At 42.3% G+C, this 24,792-nt stretch overlaps 1 protein-coding gene across 2 annotated transcripts in view; it reads right to left on the bottom strand.

Annotated features, from left to right (window-relative positions):
• The window catches only part of ZC3H12B (zinc finger CCCH-type containing 12B), a 34,602-nt gene extending 21,625 nt beyond the window's left edge, over positions 1-12,977 (bottom strand). Inside the window, exon 1 of one of the 2 annotated variants that reach the window (XM_072876563.1) lies at positions 12,513-12,977. The gene's annotated coding sequence lies outside the window, so the exon portion shown is untranslated. Of the gene's footprint in view, positions 1-12,032; positions 12,122-12,512 lie in introns of those variants that run through there. The other variant, XM_072876564.1, reaches the window with a different exon arrangement.
• Positions 12,978-24,792: the final 11,815 nt, after the last annotated feature.

The following is a 24,792-nucleotide window of genomic DNA, read 5'->3' as shown; positions in this document are numbered from 1 at the left end:
TATATAGCCCCTGCCCAAAAGAAAATACAATCTAGAATTATGATGACAGGCTATGGATGAATTAAACAAGTGATAACTGGAAAACCAGAAAGACTACATGAAACATTTTGGTATCGTTTCAGTTCACTGTTTGTCCAGACACCTTTAGAAGGTAGTACTTTGTGGACACACTAAGGGAGTTCATGGATAGGTTTTAAAGGGGAAAGTGGAAAGAAATTATGCATTTAATATGCATGTGTGCAAACATACACACAGACATCAAAATAAGCATCTTTGGAAAGGATCTCTAGATGAAGTGAGAGCCTGAATAAACGTTTTGGTGGATTAACAGAAACAGAAGACTATCTCAGCCATCTCCCTGGCCATAACATTGAGAAATCTCAGAAGTAGTCTGGCTGCATGGGTCTAAGATGACAGCCAAGTCTAAGAGGACTCCTAGATTTCAGGCCCACATATCCAGGAGAAATAAAAGCAGTGTTTCAGCCATTTTCAGTTTAAATTAGAAGCTGAACATTTAGGGGGAATTGTAAAATTCTATTCAAGCCAGAAGCTTGAAGCAAAAAGGAGAGATCTGTAGATGAGAAATTTGTGAAGCATATAAACAGTTCAAGCCATTTGAATTAACTCCCCAATAACATGGTATAGAATAAAGACTGAAAGCAAACAGTGCTGAGACTCTGGGACCCTTTACAGAAGGAAGAAGGATGGGAGGAGGAGGATCAAGTGAAGAGACAAAATGATAATCTCAACTCTGCATACAAAGTTAGCTTGCAAACACAGTATATCTTTATCAGGGTAGTATCGGACTGAACAGTACAAGAGTGAACTATGGATTGCATTTAATCTAGTGCAAGCAATTCATGCAAAGTCTTTGGACAGGGATGAGCTCTATTTCTGGAAGCAATAAGTGATCCACTGAGAATTCTCTATTATCTCATTGCCTTTATGCTCACTTTGCCCTTACGTGCACAGAAAAAGTTACTGGAAAAAAGCACTAATAATCAGTTTACAGAACTATCTTTGCAGATAATTTTCCACTTTTTTGCTTTGTTATTGCTTATACTGTACACTTTTTAAAGTTCGTATGGATGCATTAAGGAGTTATCACACATGGGTAAATTTAAAAAAAGTCCACTTACAAGCAAAACCAGAACAAACATTAAAAAACATAAATAATTTGAGTAACACTTGGTTTTGCTGATAACTACATAATTGAGAAATGAGTCAGTGTGCCTCACAATTTTCTCAAAGATGGAATAAAAGCTCATCTCACAGATCATAAACAATAACATTGTGTCACTGAAATTTTAGTGTTTGTTTAGTATGAGTTACATTCTCTCCAAAGACAGACAAATACAAACACACACTTAAGGAGAAAAAATAAAGCTATTACCAATTTCTGATTTGAAGATATTATAACTCAGAAATATATGTACTGCAGCTTTAAAATTTTAATTCTCATGATACTCATTGCTAAGCAACAAAGTTTTCTTACTAAACACCTCTTTCAGCACAGTCACGACTGACTAGTAGAATTGACAATGTGATTCAGAGAAAAGAGACAAAATTATCTATATTTTGTTCATAAAGGACCAAACTGAAAGCATCTATTTAATTTTGGTGGTAATAAAACAGAAGGAAAATGTCTGCTCAGTAATAAAGTACTGTAATATTTATGAAAAACACTTGGGAATTATTTAACAATTACTATTCAAGTGACAATGGCTATTAAAGAGCTGGTGCTAGAAACACAAAGCCTGTTCATTTCAGCAGGACCAACAGAATCAGAGAAGACAGGGTGAAAGAATGGATTGAACAACTTCTTTTGGTCCCTTATGACACTATCTTTCCACCATCTCAGTGTGCTCTGAGCCATGCCCTTCACAGGGGCAATTATATGATACACACATCTATTATGAGGAACAGCCTTTAAATGAAAAATATTTTATTAATTAACTCCTTTCATAAACTTTTCATCAACTTTTAAGCAGCTTCACTTGTCTTCTGTCATTGCAGATACTAAAATACAAAATGAAACACTAAAACCAAACCAAACCAAACAAACCAAGTATTTTCTTAAATGTCTCTCTCAACTGGATAATAAATACATATGACAATGATTCTATAGTATTTACTTTAAGGAGGGAGAGGATTGATTGTTTGTTTTCCCTTGTATATTTTTGAGATACATATAGTTAATAGGAGGGGGGTTTTTAACAACACTCCAAGAAAAAAAAAAAAAAAAATCTAACTGAACACTGACACATGAAATGGTAACATCCAGGGGAGTTCCATATGCACAGTGAGGAATAAATTTTGCAAGTTTCTCCTTTTGTATTTCTTAAACTGTCAAATAAACATCTTCAAAAGAATTAAAAAACCCGACATGTTTTTTATTAAGAAAATTAAGTTATTCCCTCCATGGCTTCAGCATTAATTTTAACGTCTTAGTATCTCTCTTTACTCTTCATTTCACTAACTTATCATTAGCATGCTCCTCTGTATAGATTCTTCCCTGTAAGACAGGCGTACAGGAAGAGGCATCCTTCTGAAAGAGGGCTGTTCTAAACAATAGCCAAGTCTTTGATCACTGTGGCTATTTCTACATCATCAGAAGCTGACTGAAGTACACAAAGACATATATCCAGACTAATATTCATGTAGCTAGCTCAGGCACTAAGAGCAACCAAATCATAACAACATGGACTTCAACACAAACTGCGTAAACCTAGCATGACCCCAGGTTACTTGTTGTACAGCGCATGAACGAATGAAACCCATTCTATCATCTTCACAACTAAACAACAGGTAGGGCTGGTATACTATAGACCTACTACAGCTACGCCTCGTGATTGCAGTGCAGACAGCGTATAAGCCTGCTAACACAAACGCTGACAACTTCCTAGTTACACACACACCAATTACGGTAAATTAAGAGTCTAAAACCATGGAAACAATACGAGTAGAGATAAAGAGAAAGACAAGTCTTTTTAAAAGCGATTCAGTGTTCAGAGACACTACATCCAAAGGATCTTCAACAATGCGGTGTGCGACAGCACGGACTAGTGGTTACTCTAAAGGCACGTTCTCGGAGCACGTTTTTGTGGTCTTTAAAAACTTCCCCAACACATGACTAATTGCCATTTTAAAGACATTACAATTTGGGCCAGCAGCACACACACACCCCCCCCAAAATGCATTGCACGAGTCTTCAGGAATGTGACAAAACAGTATTTATTAGGCATTTATTAGTATTTATTGTCAGAGGACATAGACAAAGAGCAGGTCAAGATGCATAGATGGCACTGGACTTCGGACCAGCCCTTAATTTTGAAAACCGCATTTCTACAGTGGTCATGAAAAAAGTGACACAACTCAACATTGGTGTTTTCATGGCACTGAAGACACAACCTCCTTGTTGTATTCTTGTTTCAGGAGCAGTACAGATATTACACATTACTGCTGGCTGCTTTGAATATTTTCTGAGGTAGTGAACTATTTTATCTACTGAGAAAGAAGCACTTAAAGCTGACAAAGTATATGAGTCACAAATAAAAATGGTAGCTTTTTCTCATTCTAATTATACACTTAGGTGGTACCCATCTGCTGGGACAGATTCACAACCAAAGAAAATCAGAAAATACTCTAAAATTAACATTTGGGTATTTCGGAATGGATTAAAAAAATTTGAAGAGTCGCGCTGCATGACATTATGTGCAATTCTCTTTTGTTCTTAATAAAAAGAAAAAGGGTTGGTGATTTGTAGCATTTTGCCTGTGTGTTTATACACCTTGAACCACTTATACACCCTTGAACCACTAGATTTCCATATTTATCATTATTTTTAAACAGAAATAACAGGAATACATCACAGTTTACACATGCATACCATAATAACACATATGTTGTAATTCAACAGGAATTAATCACTTTCACCAATTTATTTTTGAACCTTAGAATGAATTCTTTTCAGCATGTGACAAATGTGGTAGCTTAGCATATTTAATTTTCATTTACTGTGTCAAGTGTTGCAAGACTGTAGGAAAACAGAATAAAATAGGCTTTGTAGAAAATTTTCCTATTGAAGTTGGCCATTTTGATATTAAAGTGACTCCAAAGTGTGATGCTTTTGCAAAAATACAATATTTATAATTTGTAGTCACAGTTTCAAGTGCACCTCTCAGTAATGTCAATAAGATCATAGGACCAAGCACTCTGAATTTATCTAGCAGGACCTGGAATACAGAATTCTGCCCTTTTCTTCCTTTTAAAACTGTATTTTATGTAGTCTTATTAAGACTGTACTAAGAGCTTTTGTACTTAGCAAACAACACTCATATAAGCATCATATCATTGACAGATGGATAGCATATATGTTCTGATACAGCTTCCATAAAAAGTCCAAAATACATACAAGTCACTCGGTGAAGGAAAACAAGTGTATCAGGCTTTAACCAAGATAAAAGCAGATGGCTTTTGATACAAATATCTGGCATTAATATCACATAGTATTTTGCTTGCTGAGGAGTGAGGAATCTTCCTTATTTAAAAGGAATACTCTCATTTTAAGATACTTAACATTTGAACACATGTTGAAATACTTTTTGTACTTTTTAATCTAACAAATTAAACCAACTCATTTCTCCATTCCAGAAGAGATGGTCTAAACCAAAGACCTGAGCACAGATCTGCAGCTCATTTATACATTTAGAGACATGTATAATCAGTATTCCCGGAGTATGCACTAAGTCAAATAGCATTTTTAACAGAAGCATTAAAATGGCAGATCAGAGTTTTTAGTCCCTTGATAATTACAGCCATATAAATGACAGCATTTTGATTCAGTTTAATGGATTTTTTCTTAACTTACTATGCAATGTCAGTCTCAACACGTTAATGGGAAGTTTCAACACTGTCATTTTGATGAACAGAGAAACCTTAAATTTACACAAATCGAAGGCCTAATATTGTATAGTCTTTTATCAAGCCAAACTCAGAACAACATCAAGAAAAACATTTTACTGTTTCTACTCATTATGACTTCTCTGAAATAAAACACTGATATACACTAAGTCTAAACTAAAGTACTAGCATGTAACACCAGTAGTGAACACCTTGTCCTTAAAATTAATATTGAAACCACAATTGAAAAATAGCTTGCTGGCTATGGTTAGTAATGATTTTTCTTTAGAAGCTTCCTCCTTTCTGAGTCAATTCAGATGTAGTATTTTAAAAGAAAAGCAAATTTGCCATTTCTGTTTCTGCATCCGTCTCCCTCCCTTAACCACCTTTGGAGTAGAACAATAAGGAATGTGACTTAGCACACTTCTGTTACAGAGGCAAAGAGCCAAGGAAGATTTTCAGCGTTGACTCACCAGTTAAGATTAATGTAATCATCACCACCACCCAACCTTGAAGGGGATATTCTTTCTTAACAAATGCTGAGGGAACACTTGTAATGGCAGAAGAGGTCCAGCTGTGCAGAGAGGACTGAATTTGAGGAATCCATACACCAGAATATATAGAACTAGCAATGACTTTAGAAATACCACTAAGCTTTACCTTTCTGATCTTCTGTATCTTTTTGTGCCTACATATGTCCTGTCTACACAGAACAGCGCTGGAAAAAAACCCACCATATTACACACGCACACAAACATAGACAGATAGATAGATATGCCCATATATATACGTAAGTTCTGAATCTGTCAATGTATCACTTGATACATTTCACAGACCAATTTAGAAAAGTGAAATAGAGTTCTTCCTTCCCAAATGCTGCAAAATCTTAAGTCACACGGTTGTTCTATTTCCTCACCAACTTCTAGCCCACTGTCCCTGAAATCCCTTTACCACAGTTGGCTCAGTTTAAAACAAACTATGAACGCTGTGCGAGAACTATGGAAATTCAAGGTCACTGCCAATGATGTAAGGTAAGCCACTGAGCTAGCAGATCAGTTAATTTTCAAATTTGATGAGTATATCTGTGGGTATGAAAACCTAAATTCATGCAATCTTGCCATAGACTCTTAACCAAAACACCTAAGCTAGGAATCTACTTGTCCATGACTCTCCCGACAGTATGAAGAGGCTGATGGGCTCATGCATGCCAGCTGGAAAAGGGATTGGCTGTGGTTTTTTTGAGGGGGGAGTTAGGGGAAAATTGTTTGGTTTTAAACACAGATCAAGTTTACAGTGCATGTCAAAAAAGTAATTGCGCCTGTGCAAAGAGGAACAACATCCTGCAACACAAAGGCAAGAAAGAACCATCATGGTAGAAAAAATATCTTATACAAGCATTGTCATGCAAGAAAGTAATTGTGCGACTACCCCCCTAAGGACCTCAGTTTCTCAATTTCCATTTCAACATTGCTGAATGCAAGGGATTGGTGTTTGGCTGAACAAGGTATCAGAGAATGACAGTGTCATTCAGCAATGACAAGACATTCAGCTGAATTACATCCAAGAGCCACTACTTATTTCCCAGACTGTGAAAGTTAATGAGCACAACTCTGCCTTTTTACGGTCTTTTTATTTGAGCACAATTAGATTAAATACTACAACAATTCTAGTGATCAAGACTTAAAAAAAAAAAAAAAGAACGTCCCATATCTGCCACTGAGTTCCAGCAGGTTACAAAGTTACAGATCTTTTTTTGCCTGACCTTGATGAAAACTAGCTTGTTCAGCTTAGCAGAAACCCTACTGAGTTACTATGCTATTATGCTCACCCTCCCCATAAACAAGCAAGACACTAAACAGAAAAGCATAGCACTTTGCTGCACCAGAAATAAGACCTCAAAGAAGGTGCTCAGAACTTCACTTTTCTAACTCTGCTCAAACTGTAGTATTGTACATCACAAACATTAGGTATCTGCCCTGCCGGATTGTCTGACAAGTTTAAAGAGCATGACTGAACATCTGTTACACTCTTCCATGGCTAACCTTTCATAAAGGAATCAGAAATGAACCTAGAGACCATTTTAGACAATGCCAGGAAAAGAAAAACATGATCCTGTTAACAGACAACAGGGAAATTGGTAAAAGCATTTTGATTAGCTAGAAGTTTGAGAAACCACGGCCACTTCTGAAAATACAAAATAAAACCTATTAAACACTAAGGTCACAGTAGATTTGGAACATTAAATAAAACAACGTGTTCTTTACTGTGCAAATATGCAATCAATCCCTAGGCCCAAATCTACAGCCTTTACCAAGCCTAAACTTGCAAAGAAGTAATTTTGCTCTGGTGATGACTACAGGATTTAATTTAAAACATATGACAGAAACAATATCATAGAATAGAAAACCTGGTAGGAAGGCATCCATTTTCACCTCATTCTTAGCATATTGTGGAGTTTTGTTAAACTGAAAAATTGTACTAGGAAACTACAATATCACCTCAATGTTTGAGGTACTTCAAATTTATTTCAGTAAATACTTAAAATGATCACTGGTATCAGTATTAGACTACACATAAAAGGAAGCTGTGTCTAGCATATCACATAAACAGAGGACTTGAAATCACTTGTGAAGGAGTCAACTACAAATCACGTGTGAACTGAAGAGAAATGCGAAGGTAGTTTAGAATTTAAGCATCCTACCTCAAACTTCATTCATTTTGTCACACTCATAAGTACGAATTCAAAGGGACAGGATGGACATAGTTGGAATTATAAATAGAGGAAGTGGCATTTTGGCTGTTTCTTAAGATATATGATTTGCATATGGAGTTAACCAATTTCTTGACCTAGAAAGAACAGGTAGTGCTGAGCACAAGACGAGTATAAAGTACAGGGCAGACTTCTGAAGGGAAGGAAATGGCGTATTTCTATTGCATTAGGTATTCAACCATAATTCATAAGATAGGGGAAAAAAAAAATAATAAAAAAGTAGACAGTAAACATGCATTCAGAAAAAGGTGTTCTAACAATAATATAGTACCTCTTTCCACCAATCTTCTCTTTCTAATAACTTAAGCAGTTACAGCTAGCATTATTGCTACTCAAAAAGTCTGTTGTCCCTACCAAGGCAACATTTACACTTCAGTTGACAACATGACATAAAATAGGAGCAGGAGCGTAACCCCTTAAAAGATTACTCTTTAGCAGTTCCTTATAAACCGAGATCATGTATTCAGATCTAAAACCACAGCAATACACTGGTTCTCCTAATCCACATTCTGACAGGAGGCCGTTTGGTACTACCTACTCTGCAGATCTAAATGACTCATTAATGCTCTGGGAAGGAAAAAAAAAAAAGTTGTGATTGCAGCTAAGTCAAAGACACATCAAGGATGTGATGCATCTTATCATCTTAACTTACACTAATTCTAATTTTGTAATTGCATATTTATAACACTACTTTGATAGACTAAACCAAATGTTCCTTTAACCAAAAATCTCATCCAGAAGCAGTCTTTGAGAAACCTGAAAAACAAAGGGTATTCGGTTTCTAAAGGTCTCAATACCCTGGGTGGACCCTCACATGCTGTGCCATCCAGTAAGAGGCAGGATGTACTCAGCTGTTAGGACGTATGCTTTTTGATAAACTGAAACAACCGCTTTAGAAGCCACTAAAAAAAAAATACCAGAAGCACAGAGAGGCACCTCACTCAGTAAGCATCAAACAGTACCTTTATAGAAAGCAGCAAGAGGAGCTTAAAGGCATCTTGTGACTTTAGATTTTCACACGTTACCTTGCTTTTGTAAAAACACAGTGAGTCCGTCGCTAATTAGGCCTGCTTTGAGCAAGGCGTTGGACTAGATGACCTCCTGAAGTCCAATCCAAACCAATTATTCTTTTATTCTAAGATTCCCTCGTTCTTATCATGACAACACTGCTCATTTCCAAGGTGAAGAAGCTGGAAAGTCATCTTCAAGAACACAAGAGAAGAAACCTACTGCTTTGCTTTTGAAAATGAAAACAGCAAATCCCTATGCTCCAGCAACTTCACCGCTCCCTTTCTAAAGGGAGATCTATATATGGACTAAGCCTGAGAGAGGAAGCTTTTTTGGTGTGGTGGGTTATTTTGTTTTAGGGGGTGGTTTTCTGTTTATTTTTTAAATCAGGACAACCTAGAAATCAGAAAAGGGAAAGACTTGGCAAAGAGTCTGAAATTAGGGTTTGATCTTAAAAAACAAAAAGGCAGGGGGGGCAGAAGGGGCAATTGCATGTGGTTTTTAGTTTAAAATTCTCAGACTTAGTTTTGACTTTATGTGATTTGGCTGAGGTGTCTGTGGGCTCATTAAAGGAGCGTGTATGTTAAATTTCTTGTGGATGTCCTTACTAAAAACCATTAGAATCTAAACTTTTGGCTTTAGCCTAAGGTTGATACTCTGTCCCTGTTACAGCATTCTGCTCCAGACAACTGAAATGGAAGTTGATTCAGACAATCAGAACAGATGTTAACCTTGATGAGGGGACTCTCTCCAGAGGGACTGAACGTGGACAAGGAGCTCTTATATTTCAACTGTGTAACCAACAAGCACCTTGGCCTATGCTAGGATTTTTAAAAGGCTTTAATTATACTGTACCATGATATCCTAATGAAATTCTAGAAGAGGCCCACAACAAACCATGTAAAGCCTAGGTTTTATTTTGACATAGTGATTCAACCTGCTTTGCTAGCAAGCAATGTCAAAAATAACTAATGTAAAAAAATGAAATACAATAGCTACCTTTAAAACTCAAAGACACTTAGCTGAAGCACTTGTTTAAATATAGAAAGATTGTATATATTTGAATCAAAACTGCCAGCTAATGAAGAGTTTTTCTTATTGTGGCCAATCTCAAGAATAAATTGTTCACCTCAGAACAATAAAACTACATCTTTGGAGATGCTATACTGCTTAACTCTGCACTTCCAAACATGTTTCCTAAATCTGAAATATATAAAATGCAATACTACATATCACAGCATCAGAAAGCCTAGATCTGTAAAGATGGTCATGGTATTATTACTTCCAGATGAATTATCTGTGTTACCATTAATAAATTTATCAAATATAGCTGACCAACAAAAAGGGACAGTTCCCAGGAAATAAAAAAATCATATTAACAGATGTAAAGAATTTTTAAAATACCAGTATTATTACTCAAACATGCTTTTCATTTACAATGCCTAGGAAAAAATAGCCTTTTACAATAAACTTACAAAAAATATGTTTATATATCTAAAAATATGTATTTGTCCAGCCATGTACACATGGGTCTTAAAAGCCCTTTATGTCTTGCAGATTCCATGCTCAAAAGAGGAAAGCGTTCTCAGGGATGTGTGCGAGGTCGAGGTAGCATTACAGCCTTTTTTTTTTTTTTTTTTACATTACAAGATGGACAAATCAATATATCAAACTAATTTACAATGTGGCAACACCTGGAAACTTCTTCCGAGTTTATAAATTACATTTCTTCACCTTTCCAAGCCCTGCTTCCATAACTGAACTTACCTGCCGCCTTCCTTATTCCCAAAAGCTCTAATGCTTCTGCTCTCGATGTAAATGGTAACAGAGTGCAAGTGACAGAAGGAATTTGTTTTATTTCTATTGTCCACAGATCTATAGTAGAATTGTAAGTGTTTAACAAAATGACGTTTCAGTTGCAAACTGTAAAGTGCTGAGGAAAGTCAAAACCCACAGATGTCTACAATGGAATAATTTGCATTGGAAAAGGCATCCAGAAAGATCAAAGAACAGAAAGCCAGAACTTACCTTATTCACAGCAGTTGACAGTAAGAATTCACTTTCTTACTAGTTCATCTGCATATAAAGTGTCATTGGTATCCATTCACCCTCTTAACACCTTTTGTTCCCATTCTTTCTGAATAGTGAGTTTGGATGCGGTTAGATCTTCTGGTTTTTTTATACATCTTAGAGAGGTCATTCAAATGAAATGGACTTAGGAAGCTTTACAGATTGCTTCTATTAAAACTCGCTAAGCATTAGACCATTTTAGAAGACAAACAGATCACAGGTCCAGAAAATGTCAACAGCCACAGCATCGATATACGGAAAACATATGACAGCGAAGAAGAAAAGACATATTCCTACGGCAGTTAAGTTGTTCTAAATTTGAGGATGACCTTGACATTCCCACTAACCCATTTTTCCAGCAAGAAGCAAAGATAATTTTATAAGTGACATTAGCTACACTTGTGAAATACACCTTTCAGTTCTACATACCATAGTCCATTTATAACATCTGGCAAGCAAAAGATGTATCTCATCAATAAAGGATTCCTCCTATACAAAAATTACTACTTGACAGACACATCCATTTCAACAAACAAACATATCGAGCATAAGAAATCAGATGGATCTGGAATGCTGCACACTCCCAGGCGCTCAGAACTACTGATATGCATAATGGAACTTCATAAGTGACCAGTATTTTAATTTTCTCTCTATTCCTGCTTCCCATTTATGACAATACATGCTAATCACTGAAATACATTGCAAGATTTAAAAAAAAAAAAAAAAAAGGTAAAAAAGTATCACATGTATCTCAATACACCCGAATTAATTTAGATCCACATTTATCAACTTAAGAAGACACAATATAGCTTTTGATTCAATTTTACTGTTTGCTAACGTGCAAAGGAAATATGCAGCTCTCGTGAAATATAATCCCCAAATGATTAAATGACAATTAGAAAAGCAGACAGCTATGAAAACAACATTTTAAAATTAAGCGATTAGAAGTATCTCAAACCTCACGTACACCGCAGCAAGTGACCAGTTCCTTATTCACATTTGCACTACAAAGCAAAATGGAAGGATGCGAGCAGCGATCATCAGGTACCCTCTACAAAAGTAATTTCCTTATTTCACCACCTTGCTTTTGTTAACGCGAGTTTCTTGCTACCCATCCTATGCTCCGACACTGAACACCTTCTCAAACAGCGTGCTAACGCAGCCTTCGCGATCCCGCCTTGGCGCTTGTAATTACTAAACGAAACCAGGCGGATTTCCCGACTCCGTTCCCAACCCTCTAGGCCATTTCAACCGCCCGGCCACAACGGCCTCCTGCACCCACCGCACGCTCCAGCAGGCAGCTGCGAGAACAACAGCGCCAGGTCCCGGCAGGGCCCCGCGGCCCCTCGCCCAGGCAGCACCTGATGCGGGGCGGGCCACAGCACGCCGCGGACCGCGGCCACGCTGCGGGGAGGGAGACGCCAGGCCGAGGGCCGCCCCCCCGCCCGCCCCGCCCCGTGCGCGCAGGGTGGCGGGGGCACCCCCGGGGCAGCGGCGCTGCCCACGCCGCCGCCTGGCCGGGAGAGGCGGCGGCGGCGGCTCGCCGCGGAGCCAGGCCGGGCGGGCGGCCGAAGGCCGCGCCTCGACGGCTGCCGGGCCCGGAGACCGCCCGGCGGGGCGGCAGGGGACGTCGGGCCGGCCTCGCCCGCCGCGCAGACCCCCTTCCGCCGTGCCGCCGGCGAGGAGGGGGCTCCGCCGGGGCGCTGCGCGGGCGCCCCCCCGGCCACCCCTCGCCACCCCCCTTCCCCCAGCCGGGCCTCACCCGCTGTTGTCGCTGCAGACACCGCCCGCGGCTCCCTGCGGGATCTGGCGGTGGAGAGGCGAAGGACGGCGGGGCTCGGCGCGGCCGCGGCACGGGCCCCACTCCGGCCGCTCCCGCCGCATGGAGGGGGAAGGGCAGGCCGGAGCGAGGGGAGAGGAGGGGGGGGGGGGGTGTGGAGGAGCAAAGCCAGGGCGGGACGGGGTGGGGAAGGAAGGGGGAAGGTGCGGGAGTGGGGCTCAGCGCCGGCGGGAGCCCGGGGGCCGCTGCCTCCACCTCATCCCTGCCTGCGCCTCAGCCGGGCCAACGCCGCTGCCCGGGCGCCGTCGCCTAGCAACCGCGCCCGGCCCCCGCTGCTGCAGGCGCCCGGCTCCTCGCGGCGCCCCGCGCGCTCCCGAAGGCAGCGCACGCGCAGCCTCCACGCGGCGGCGCGCGCCAGCCTTCCCCCTCCCGCCGGGCGCGGGGGCGGGGCGGGCACGTCCCCTCCCCCCGCCCGCGGGGCTGTGTGCGCGCGCAGGGGGCGGAGCCGCGCCGGCGGCAGCCGCCCGCCCAGCCCGGGGCACGCGCGCGCGCGTGCGCGGCGGCCCGTCGCTCGGGGCGCGCGCGGGAGCGCGGCGGCGGCGGCGCTGGGGTGGGTCCGGTGCCGCCGCCGCCGCCGCGTGCCGGAGTCGTCCTTGCACGTACGGCCTCTCTCGCTGTGCTTCTTGCTCGTCGCCGCGGCCTTGCCGTCTCGGAGTACCGGCTCTCGGAAACAAGCCGCCAGGCGGCTTGCGTGCTCAGCTCCAGAAAAGAAGGGGGAAAGCGAGGCAGTTCCCCTGGGCGCTGCCCCCGGTGGACGGCTGCCCCCTTGCTAAAGCACGGTGGGGAGGATCCGGGAGGGCAGGTGGATGGCCGGCGGTACTGGCGAAAATCCTGCGTTTTCCTGGTGTTGCAGATTGCGGGAATGGAGGATGAAGTGAAGGACGTGACTAAATTCAGATGCGTTTCGGCCCGCCTTTGGAATGGACCGAGATTAACACACGCAGTTACTTAAACCTTTAGCTCGCTAGGATGCTAATGGGCACCGTTACAGTATGTAGTGAAGGATTAACAAAAAAAATTGCAAATGCCTTAGGCTTTGCACAAATTTGACGTTTAAAGACTAGGTGCTCGTAAGGTCTCAGGGCTAGCATGTAGCTGCCTCCTATCCGTTTCAGTGTTGCTGATGACTGCCCTCGGCTTCCCAAAGCTTCCTGAAACCGGTATCAGCTTTCCCTTAAAACATGGAGTGGGACCATGCAATTGGGGTGGCCCAGCTGTAGGAAAAATCTTGCAAATGTGACTTGAGTACATTTTGAAGACTCAAAAACCCAATGGGTTACAGAAAGAATCCATTTCCATTTTAAAAACTCAGGAATTTAAAGCAAATTTCACAGCTTAGGATGCACCATTTTGACTCATCCATTTTCTGATGTTTAGGTTTGACAACATTGCTCCCCGTTCTACTCATGGTGGCTTGTACCTAATCCAGCAGTATGTTAGGCAAAGTTCAGTCCTGTTGTATGTTTTATTGTGGGCCCTTCTCCATTAGTCTTTATTCTCTAATATTTCTTTAAATGCTATTTGTTTCATAAAACATGCTGCACACATTTTTTTTATAATAGATTAGTCCAGTTGGAAGGGACCTGCAACGATCGTCTTGTCTACTGCCCGGCCACTTCAGGGCTGACCAGAAGTTAAAGCACGTTATTAAGGGCATTGTCCAAAAGCCTCTTAAACACTGACAGCCACGGGGCATCAGCCACCTCTCCAGGAAGCCTGTTCCAGGGTTTGACCACCCTCTGGGTAAAGAGATGTTTCCTCGGGTCAAGTCTGAACCTCCCCTGACGCAGCTTTGAGCCATTCCCAGGCGTCCTGTCCCTGGATCCCCAGGAGAAGAGCTCAGCACCTCCCTCTCCACGTCCCCTCCCCAGGAAGCTGCAGAGAGCAATGAGGTCGCCCCTCAGCCCCCTTTTCTCCAAACCAGACAAACCCAGCGTCCCCAGCCGCTCCTCAGAGGACATGCCTTCCAGCCCTTCACCAGCTTGGTTGCCCTCCTCCTCACGTGTTCAGGCATCTTCACATCCTTAAGTGGCGGGGCCCAGAGCTGCACACAAGGTATTTTAATGTAAATCCTTACAAATTTGCACCTGCCCTCATGTCTCCAGGTTTCCCCTGCCAGCTGGGCAACCCTATGAAATACTAAATGTCTGAGTTTTATCATCTGCAAGAAAGAAATTATACAGGTTCGCTGCTTTAACTCGCTGATATTTGTCTGTAAAGATGTTTCAGATGCTCTGATGAAAAAAATGCAAAAGTTGACAAAATATACAATATTACTATATATGTAATTTTTGTTATATAAATTGATCTGTCATACTGACTCATTTTAAATAAACTCTGATGATAGTTTGTTGTATCAGGGTGCTCTTTATAAAATGTGCCAAGTTTTCTGTAAATAATAGTGAAGAAATGTCCAAATTAAACATCAGTACACTCTTGTTAGGGTCATTTCTTCTGTAGCCAGAATTTTTTTTTAAAGAAAATAGTGAAGAAATTAAAAAGGAAGAGAATATACATTAATGTGTTATATCTAGCATATACTGAGAAAAGAAAGAATATTTTTTATCATTACTTGCAGTCTTGTAGAATTGATTGCTCTAGCCAGGGTGATTACCTAGGGGGGGGAAAAATAATTCTTGCAGTTGGAATTGTTCTGTACCAGATTTGTTGTCACAATGATAAGGCTGTGTGGACTGATGTTAGACTGTTAAATGGAAGCAGCTAATTTTTTTCATGCAGCCAAAGTCAATCCTGTGCTCAATGGAGTAGGGGAGTATTTTAGCATTGATTTCATTCTGCGTAATACTGCAACTTGTTTTGAAATGTATCTGCCTATTAGCTTTTGGTTTAGAAAGGATCAAATAGAAACAATTTTTCAGGGTCAGCTGAAAATTTTTTTTCAATGGCAGTTTTGTGCTTAAGTCCCTTAGCTCTTTTTGAAAAATCTACCACATGCTGGGAAAAACTGATCGTTATTTGGATCCCACATGTCAAAGTTTATAAGCAGCAGCAGAACAGACATTAAACATCAGTGCAGTGATTTCACATCATATAAAGAGCCCATTTTGTATACAAGGAAAAGTGAAACACAGACACAGTAAGACATGTGACCAAAGCTGTGAAGCAAAAGCTGAATGCTACCAATTTGAATGTGCTTGAACTGCAAGTATTAGCATCAGAGCTGAAAGAGCAATCCTGATGTCCAGTCCCCTGACCTTCTGCTCTACCCTCAAAGCAACACGCCTCATGATACACTGATTCTTGACTTTGCAGTCTGGAAAAGGATTTTCATCTCTAGAAACACTAGGGATCTCAGAGTGTACATCTATCAGAATACTGACAAACCTCTCCAGGGTACATTGTGCCTTTTCCTCACCTTGTTACCTCAGCTGATAGCCGTGGTGAAAGTACGTACTTCCCTCTTCTTCCTCTATCACTTTGTCTGCTGAAAGTTACACTGAAAAAATATTCAGAAATTTGGCAGCAATAGCAGAAGCAACATATAAAGGACTGTATTCTTCAATTGTGGGGAGGAAAAATGCCACTACATTATCAAATCCAGGGAGAGTTGAGAGGATACAAACAGCAAAGAAGATTCACAGTACTTCAAAGGCAGTATAGGGAAGAGAGCACTAGAAAATAGACATGCTGATTCCACAACTGAGAGAAGCACAGGATATGTTACCACAGCAGGCACTGATTTCCTGTGGATGCTGAGCTCAAGCTAATTGCATGCTCCAGAAGACCGCTGTTTATCTAGAGTCTGATTTAAAACCTGCTGAAAGCAATGGGAATCTATCTACTGATATGAAATATAGTTTGCCTCAAGCCTTCATTTCTTTTGAATGCTTTTAAGTATTGTTTCTTCCTCTCATTCGTCTGCACAGCTCATTATTTGTAGTTTTGTACAAATGATGAAGTTTGTATTCCTATATTTTTAATTACTTTATATGAGACCTAACACACCTCACACCCAGCTGGTTTTTGACCCTTATGCATATTGAGCACAAGTGGTACTTCTTTGACCTTGCTTTTATATAAAACAGATGTGTATTGTACAAATAAAGCAAAAACTAAACTATATAAAAACCTCTGAAGTCTCATTCTTCTGAGGAAATAAAGGGGATAGACAGGCTTGCATACAGCACCTGCTAGTTCTACGAGACAGTCTTAAATATGCTCCAATAACTTGTTGATGGGTGTGGTGGGTTGACCCTGGCTGGCTGCCAGGTGCCCACCCAGCTGCTCTATCGCTCCCCTCCTCAGCTGGACAAGGGGGGGAAAATATGACGAAAGGCTCATGGGTCGAGATAAGGATAGGGAGATCACTCACCAGTTACCGGCACGGGCAAACCAGACTTGACTCGGGAAAATTAATTTAATTTATTACCAATCTAAGTCAGAGCAAGATAATGAGAAATAAGAACAAATCTTAAATCACCTTCCCCTCACTCCTCCCTTCTTCCCTGGGCTCAACTTCACTCCCAACCTCTCTACCTACTCCCCCCAAGCGGCGCAGGAGGACAGGGAATGGGGGTTGCGGTCAGTTCATCAAACATTGTCTCTGCCGCTCCTTCCTCCTCACACTCTTCCCCTGCTCCAGCGTGGGGTCCCTCCCACGGGAGACGGTCCTCCACGAACTTCTCCAGCGCGAGTCCTTCCCATGAGCTGCAGTTCTTCACGAACTGCTCCAGCATGGCTCCCTTCCACGGGGCGCAGTCCTTCAGGAACAGACTACTCCAGCATGGGTCCCCGACGGGGTCACAAGTCCTGCCAGCAAACCTGCTCCAGTGTGGTCTCCTCTCTCTCCACAGGTCCACAGGTCCTGCCAGGAACCTGCTCCAGCATGGGCTCTCCACAGGGTGACAGCTTAGCATAGGATAGCACAGCATAGCATAGCATAGAGTAGGAATAGAGTAGAATAGAATAGAATAGAATAGAATAGAATAGAATAGAATAGAATAGAATAGAATAGAATAGAATAGAATAGAATAGAATAGAATATTTTCAGTTGGAAGGGACCTACTGTTGTAGAAAAAGTTAGTCAAAACGTAGAGCTAGCAGCTTAAACATTAATAATAGCTAGAGTAGACAAAGCTAGCAGCTTAAACATCAATAGCTAACGTAGACAAAGTCTATAGATCATGTATATGAACTGTAACAACCATATTACAACATGCCAAATAGCTAACTACAGAATCAACCGAAACCAGCCTAAGAGGATGTGCTGTTGTATAAGAACATGACCACTCAGCAACTGCTTAGTAACAAAACAGCAAACAAATCAAACCAATAAAAAAGCAAGAAGACCCCAGACCTTAACGTTACTATGGGGCCGAACTATCACGTGATGGGTGGGGAACTTAGATTGTAGGGTATAATTGCCCAGGGGTTTCTTTGTTTGGGGTCCCTCTTCGGAGGCACCCAGCTCGAGCTGTAGTGCTATAATAAAAAGTACTTTCATAAAGGAATCTATCTTTCGGCTTATGCGGACATCTAGAGTCGAACCCTGTTACAGTGGCTGGCATGCGTAATTTCCATAACACCTACAATGATCATCTAGTCCAACCGTCCAAAGCTTCCTTCAGGGCGCATGCGCCTGCTCGGGCGTGGGGTCCTCCATGGGCTGCAGTGGAGATCTGCTCCACCGTGGACCTCCATGGGCTGCAGGGACAGCCTGCCTCACCATGGTCTTCACCACGGGCTGCAGGGGAATCTCTGCTCTGCTGCCTGGAGCACCTCCTCCCCCTCCTTCACTGACCGTGGTGTCCGCAGAGTTGTTCCTCTCACATATTCTCACTCCTCTGTCCAGCTGCTGTTGCGCAGCAGTTTCTACCCCTTCTTAAATATGTTATCACAGAGGCGCTACCACCGTCCCTGATGGGCTCAGCTTTGGCCAGCAGCGGGTCCGTCTCGGAGCCAGCAGGAACTGGCCCTGTCTGACATGGGGAAGCTTCTGGCATCTTCTCACAGAAGCCACCCCTGCAGCCCCTCCACTACCAAAACCTTGCCACGCAAACGCAATACAATGGGTGAATTATTGGAATCACAGAATAGCCCAGGTTGGAAGGGACCTCAAAAGATCATCCGGTCCAACCTTTCTTGGGAAAGGGAGCCTAGATGACATTATCTAGCACCCTGTCCAATTGCATCTCAAAAGCCTCCAGTGATGGGAACTCCACCACGTCCCTGGGGAGGTTGTTACAGTGAATTTTACAGTTCTCACTGTAAAAAAAGTCTTTCTTACATTGAGATTAAAACTGTCCTGATGCAACTTTTACCCGTTGCCCATTGTCTTCTCCATGTGGCTCCTTGTAAAGAGAGAGCCTCCATCCTCTATTAAAACAAGAACAACCCAAACACATAAGTGATCTGAATTTTAGCAATGCAGGAGTGGACTGGAAGATTCTATCGCAGAGGTAAGGAAGAAAGGGGATAGGAATTGTTCCTCAGCTATTGTTTATATAACATTAAAAGCATCCCTACATCTGTATTACATCATTAAAAGTATTCCTAAATCCATGTAACACACCATAAGTATCAAACTTTGTGACCACTTCGAAGTACTTTGAAATATGTAGATGTAATGTTTTCTGTCTTTTTTTTAAACACAGAGAGAAAAATAATTGCTAATGCTTGTGGGTAGGCTCATGTCCTGTCTAAGAACTTCCAAATATTTTAAAGCACTTTGTGAAGTGGTTTTCTTTATGTCATTCAAAGCAGAGTGAAGTAACAAGTTGAACATCTGCATTTTCATTTTCTGTCCTTGACCTTTTAGTTTAGCCTATAAAATCAGAAATGAAAAAAAGGATAAACATTGCAAATGTTGGCTGGGATTCTCATCACTCCTGTTAGAGGGGACTTTCCTTCTCTTCCGCTCATATCCTCACCCTGCCTGCTCTCACTTCCTCAGTGTCTTAGCAACAAGATTCGCTGGCCCACTGTAGCTAACTTGTCTCCTACCCCCTCAAATCAATTAGTTCATCTATTTAAATCACGCATCAAAGAAGCCTGCCCCCTTTGAGCACACAGCTCACTTAGGGCTCAATCCTACAGTCTTCAGTTTTTAAGGCAGGTTTTAAGAGTTTGCAATTGACTCAAACTATATCAGGATCAGACCTTGCATGTTCTAATTCCTTTACAAAAGCTGGGGGATGATGAAGAGGATGCTGATGCCTATCACCGTTTTCCTTCATCTTCTTTTTTCTTTACTTGCAGAACATGACATCGTAGGGAGAAGTCCTTAAATAATGCAGAAAATAACTAAAACATCTCCCCATTCACAACTGCTGCTTATTAATTATCTGTTCCAGAAATACGCCTTCTGCAACGTCAGCGAGAGTGCATTTGCAAAAAACTGGATTTGTATAATACAGATAAATCCTCAAAATCATTACTTGAAAGATTCATAAGAGTAATGAAATAATTTTTATAATACCTGACACCTTCAATTTATTTCTTAATTTATTGTCTAGTGGAACTGATAGAAAATTAAGGTAGATGTTTTGTGCAAGTCGTCTGAATTTTAAACTCTCTTTAACTATTTGATTATTTGATTAACTCTTTGATTATTAATTGTAATTTTTGATAAATAGATTATCAACACTAATAATCTTTTGTCTGAGGGGGAACGTTTGCTCACTACTGCCACTTGCTCAGGCGTTAGGTGAACCTCAACCACTGCTTCTCATGATGCTCAGTGCTCTCATCTTTTTCTTCATTCTCTCTTCTTGTTTCTTGCCTTATATTTAGATAAATTATTTGGAACAGGAACCACCAGCTTTTGTCCTTGGGTTTCTACAGTGCTAATTATGAAGGGACCCCGCTCCATAGCTTAAGACTGTAGACCCTAACGTGATGAAATTCATGACAGGGAAGATCTTGCTGTTCAGAGATACCAACTACCTACAACTTGGATGGTCTCAGAGCTGACACCTCTACTCTCATGAAAACCATTTCTTGAAAACCAAATAACAATTTACTAATGAAGTTGTTGTGGTTTAACCCCAGCCGGCAACCTGGGCCAGTGCCTCACCACCCTCATTGTAAAAAATTTATTTCTTAAATCCAGTCTAGATCTGCCCTCCCGTAGTTTAAAACCTTCGCTCCTTGTCCTGTCACAACAGGCCTTGCTAAAAAGCCTGTCCCTGTCTTTCCTATAGGCTCCCTTTAAGTACTGGCAGGCTGCTATAAGGTCTCCCCACAGCCTTCTCTTCTCCAGGCTGAACAAGCCCAACTCTCTCAGCCTGTCCTCGTGGGAGAGGTGCTCCAGCCCTCGCATCATTTTCGTGGCCCTCCTCTGGACCCGCTCCAACAGCTCCATGCCCTTCTTGTGCTGCGGGCTCCAGAGCTGGACACAGTACTGCAGGTGGGGTCTCACCAGAGCAGAGTAGAACGGCAGAATCCCCTCCCTCGACATGCTGGCCACGCTTCTTTTGGTGCAGCCCAGGACACGGTTGGCCTTCTGGGCTGCGAGCGCACATTGTTGGCTCATGTCCAGCTTTTTATCCACCAGTACCCCCAAGTCCTTTTCCGCAGGGCTGCTCTCGATCACCCAGCCTGGGTGATCCCCCAGCCTGTATTGAGGATTGCCCCGACCCAGGTGTAGGACCCTGCACTTGCCCTTGTTGAACCTCATGAGGTTCACACAGGCCCACCTCTCCAGCTTGTCCAGGTCCCTCTGGATGACATCCCGTCCTTCTGGCGTGTCAACCACACCACTCAGCTTGGTGTCATCTGCAAACTTGCTGAGGGTGCACTCGATCTCACTGTCAATGTAATTGATGAAAATATTGAACAGCACTGGTCCCAGTACAGACCCCTGAGGGACACCACTTGTCACCAATCTCCATCTGGACATTGAGCCGTTGACCGCTACCCTCTGGATGCGACCATAACCAATTCCTTATCCACTGAACAGTCCACCCATCAAATCCATATCTCTCCAATTTAGAAAAAAGGATGTTGGGGGGGACCGTGTCAAAGGCTTTACAGAAGTCCAGATAGACGACATCCATTGCTTTTCCCTTGTCTACTGATGTGGTAACTCCATCGTAGAAAGCCACTAGGTTGGTCAGGCAGGACTTGCCCTTGGTAAAGCTATGTTGGCTGTCCCAAATCACCTCCCTGTCCTCCATGTGCTCTAGCATAGCTTCTAGGAGGATCTGTTCCATGATCTTCCCAGGCACAGAGGTGAGGCTGACAGGTCAGTAGTTCCCAGGGTCATCCTTTCTACCCTTTTTAAAAATGGGCACAATGCTTCCCTTCTTCCAGTCCCTTTTCCCAGATTCCAGTCCAGAATCTGACGAGTAAAAGTGAGAAAACTCGTGGGTTGAGATAAAGACAGTTGAATAGGGAAAGCAAAAGCCGCGCATGCAAGCAAAGCAAAGCAAGGAATTCCTTCACTCCTTCCCATTGGCAGCAGGTGTTCAGCCACCTCCAGGAAAGCAGGGCTCCATCACGCGTAACGGTGACTTGGGAAGACAAACGCCATCACTCCAAATGTCCTCCCCTTCCTTCTTCTTCCCCCAGCTTTCCATGCTGAGCATGACGCCATACGGTGTGGAATAGCCCTTTGGGCAGCTGGGGTCAGCCGTGCCAGCTGTGTCCCCTCCCAGCTCCTTGTGCACCTGGCAGAGCATGGGAAGCTGAAAAGTCCTTGATTTAGTATAAGCACTACTTTGCAACAACTAAAACATCTCTCTATTATTCACACTGTGTTCAGCACAAATCCGAAACATAGCCCCATACTGGCTACTATAAAGAAAATTAACTCTATCCCAGCCAAAACCAGCGCAGAAGTGTAAAAAAAATAAGCAAACTATCCACTATTAATCCTTGAGAGAATGTGGCTTGCTTCACATCCTGAATCAACCCAGGTGCTTCAGTGGCTGGTCAAAAGCAATTCATCAAGGGATTTATCTTTATTATGGTTAAGATTACAAGAGAGTGAAAGGCAGGACATACAAAAATCAATTCAGCTATTTTCCCTAACTACGGCTATTTAGGGATCTCAGTTTGGGACTGTTTACTCCAGCTGTTAGGAACTTCCCTGCCTCAGACTGAGGACAAACCTCAGTCACAGCAGCTCACCTCTGAAGCCTGTTTTCTGGCTTTTTATTTCTTCCAACTCCAGCACCCTCATCCAACCCTCTCCACAGCTTCAGTTTACAACTTCCCTGGAAAAAAAACCCACATGGGTAGAAAATTGGTGAGGGTGATTCCCAGCACCTCGAGTCCATTATACTGCACAAATCTTCCATGTGAAATGCTGGGGACTGTGGCATGTGAAGAGTTTCCAAGATCAATTTTTAGCTCAGAACCAGCTATTTGACCTAGACTATGTGAATTCAGTTACGAGTATTGCAGTAATACATGGCATTAGTTTCTGAGATTTGTGTTGGCTTCACAGCTTCATGCAAATTTATATTACTTTGCAGGTGTATACAAAAATGGGGTCCCCGCTCCAAAGCAGCACAAGGGACAACAGTGGTAAATAGAAGCAGCAGTAAAAGCACTTAGAGAAAACAGACTGCCACAAAGAACAAGAGAATAGTAAAGAGCAGGTTGCAGAATACAGGTAAACCAAAGGGGAAAAAAAAACCCCTGCTTATCTGTGCTTAATGAAAACTAATCATTTTTGCTATTAAAACACCCAATTTTTAAAATAAATGGGGGTCTGATACTGGAGTCTGCATTCATTCCAAATTCCCATTTTCTTCACTAGGAATTAAAAGCATTTAAAAAGATGACTAAAGCTATTATTATCAGGGAAAAATGAGCAGAAAGCTGCAGTGCACTGGTTCTGATGTCGTCCTTGAGTGCTGAAGAGTTTTTATGACTGACCTGATTTCCTGGATCATTCGTTTGCACTGATCAGTGAAAGCAGAAAAAAAGGGCCACACTGCTTCTCTGGGGAGTTTCAGCTTCTCACAGTGCCTGGGACAGGGTCTGATCCGCATTACATTACATTGATCACTCAATGTAATTTGTGTAGGAAAAAGAAGATCCCACTGGTAAACATTTGCTGCCTCAGTTACAAAAGGTTTGCTTAAACATCATCATTAGGCAAGCAGTGCAGGGCAGAGAAGGTATATACTAGCAAAAGTTCTTGGGAGACTGGCCTGGTATCAGAATTCAGGGACTTAAGCCTTTTCTTCCTTCTTGACAAGAACTCAAGAGAAAGTAGAGGGAATGTTAGCCCGTCACATTCCCTTCTACAGGCCTCAATCTCTTTTGTTAAACAGAACATTTTGCGTTTTTCTTTTTCGCATTCATTTTTGTGCCTGGTTTCTCAGTAGGTTTTCTATATTTGTTTCAGACTATGCATGTCATTTCCAAAGGTAGCAAGTGATATTTTTATTGTAGTTTCAGTTTTAGCTCAGCTGACTGCACAAGAGAAGACTGTGTGATTCCTCACCATAAATGGGAAAGTTCCAGACAATATTTGATATAAATGCATCAACAACTGAATGAGAACACACCTCAGCTTCTTTAAAATAAATGAGCAGGAGTAGAAATATTTACAGATAAGTAGCAGTTACCCCTCTGAAGCCTTGGATAGACAAAAATTCCAAATTAGCTTTATTTTCATATCTGTTTGCCTGCCTGCCTTCCAGCTGCCACTCCAGTCTCAGGCCCCATCCCTTCGCCACACAAACCCTCCTGGTTGCCTACCTAGTTGCCAACCCTCCTGGTTGCCTACCCTTTTTCATTCTCAGTGACTCCTGGTGAGAGGTCTTCCTCTGCCAGGACACATTCTTTCATTTTTCAGCCATCTCAAGAGGGAACTCTCTGACTTGAGAACCTAACGCAGACACTTCAATCCATGCTGACGTGTGACAACTCATCCAGGCCCCTGGCCATGTTGAGAGGTCACTAAAGAAGCAGGAGCAGGTCATTGTAGTGGCCAGCTATATGCCACATTTGTAAGGGTAACTCAACCTTGATCAGGTCAAAACCCCTACCTCAAAGCAAGGATCTGCAGCACTTGGATTAGTATGGAGACACTTTTAGCTAAGTAGTTCTTAAAAGCAATACGTAGACTGCTCCACCTCCCAGATGGCCTTTCCTAGTGAAGCACTCTGTGGTCAGACATTTTACTGAAATCTGTCCTAAATTTTCTGTATTGCTCATTACATAGATTACTTTTTAGACTTCTCTCTCAGCTGACCTAGTGGATTATTTGCTATGATGGCTCTTC

This window comes from Ciconia boyciana, chromosome 12, assembly GCF_034638445.1.
Source record: "Ciconia boyciana chromosome 12, ASM3463844v1, whole genome shotgun sequence".
NCBI classification, from domain to species: Eukaryota; Metazoa; Chordata; class Aves; order Ciconiiformes; family Ciconiidae; genus Ciconia; species Ciconia boyciana.
This window is presented reverse-complemented; position numbering and strand designations above follow the sequence as displayed.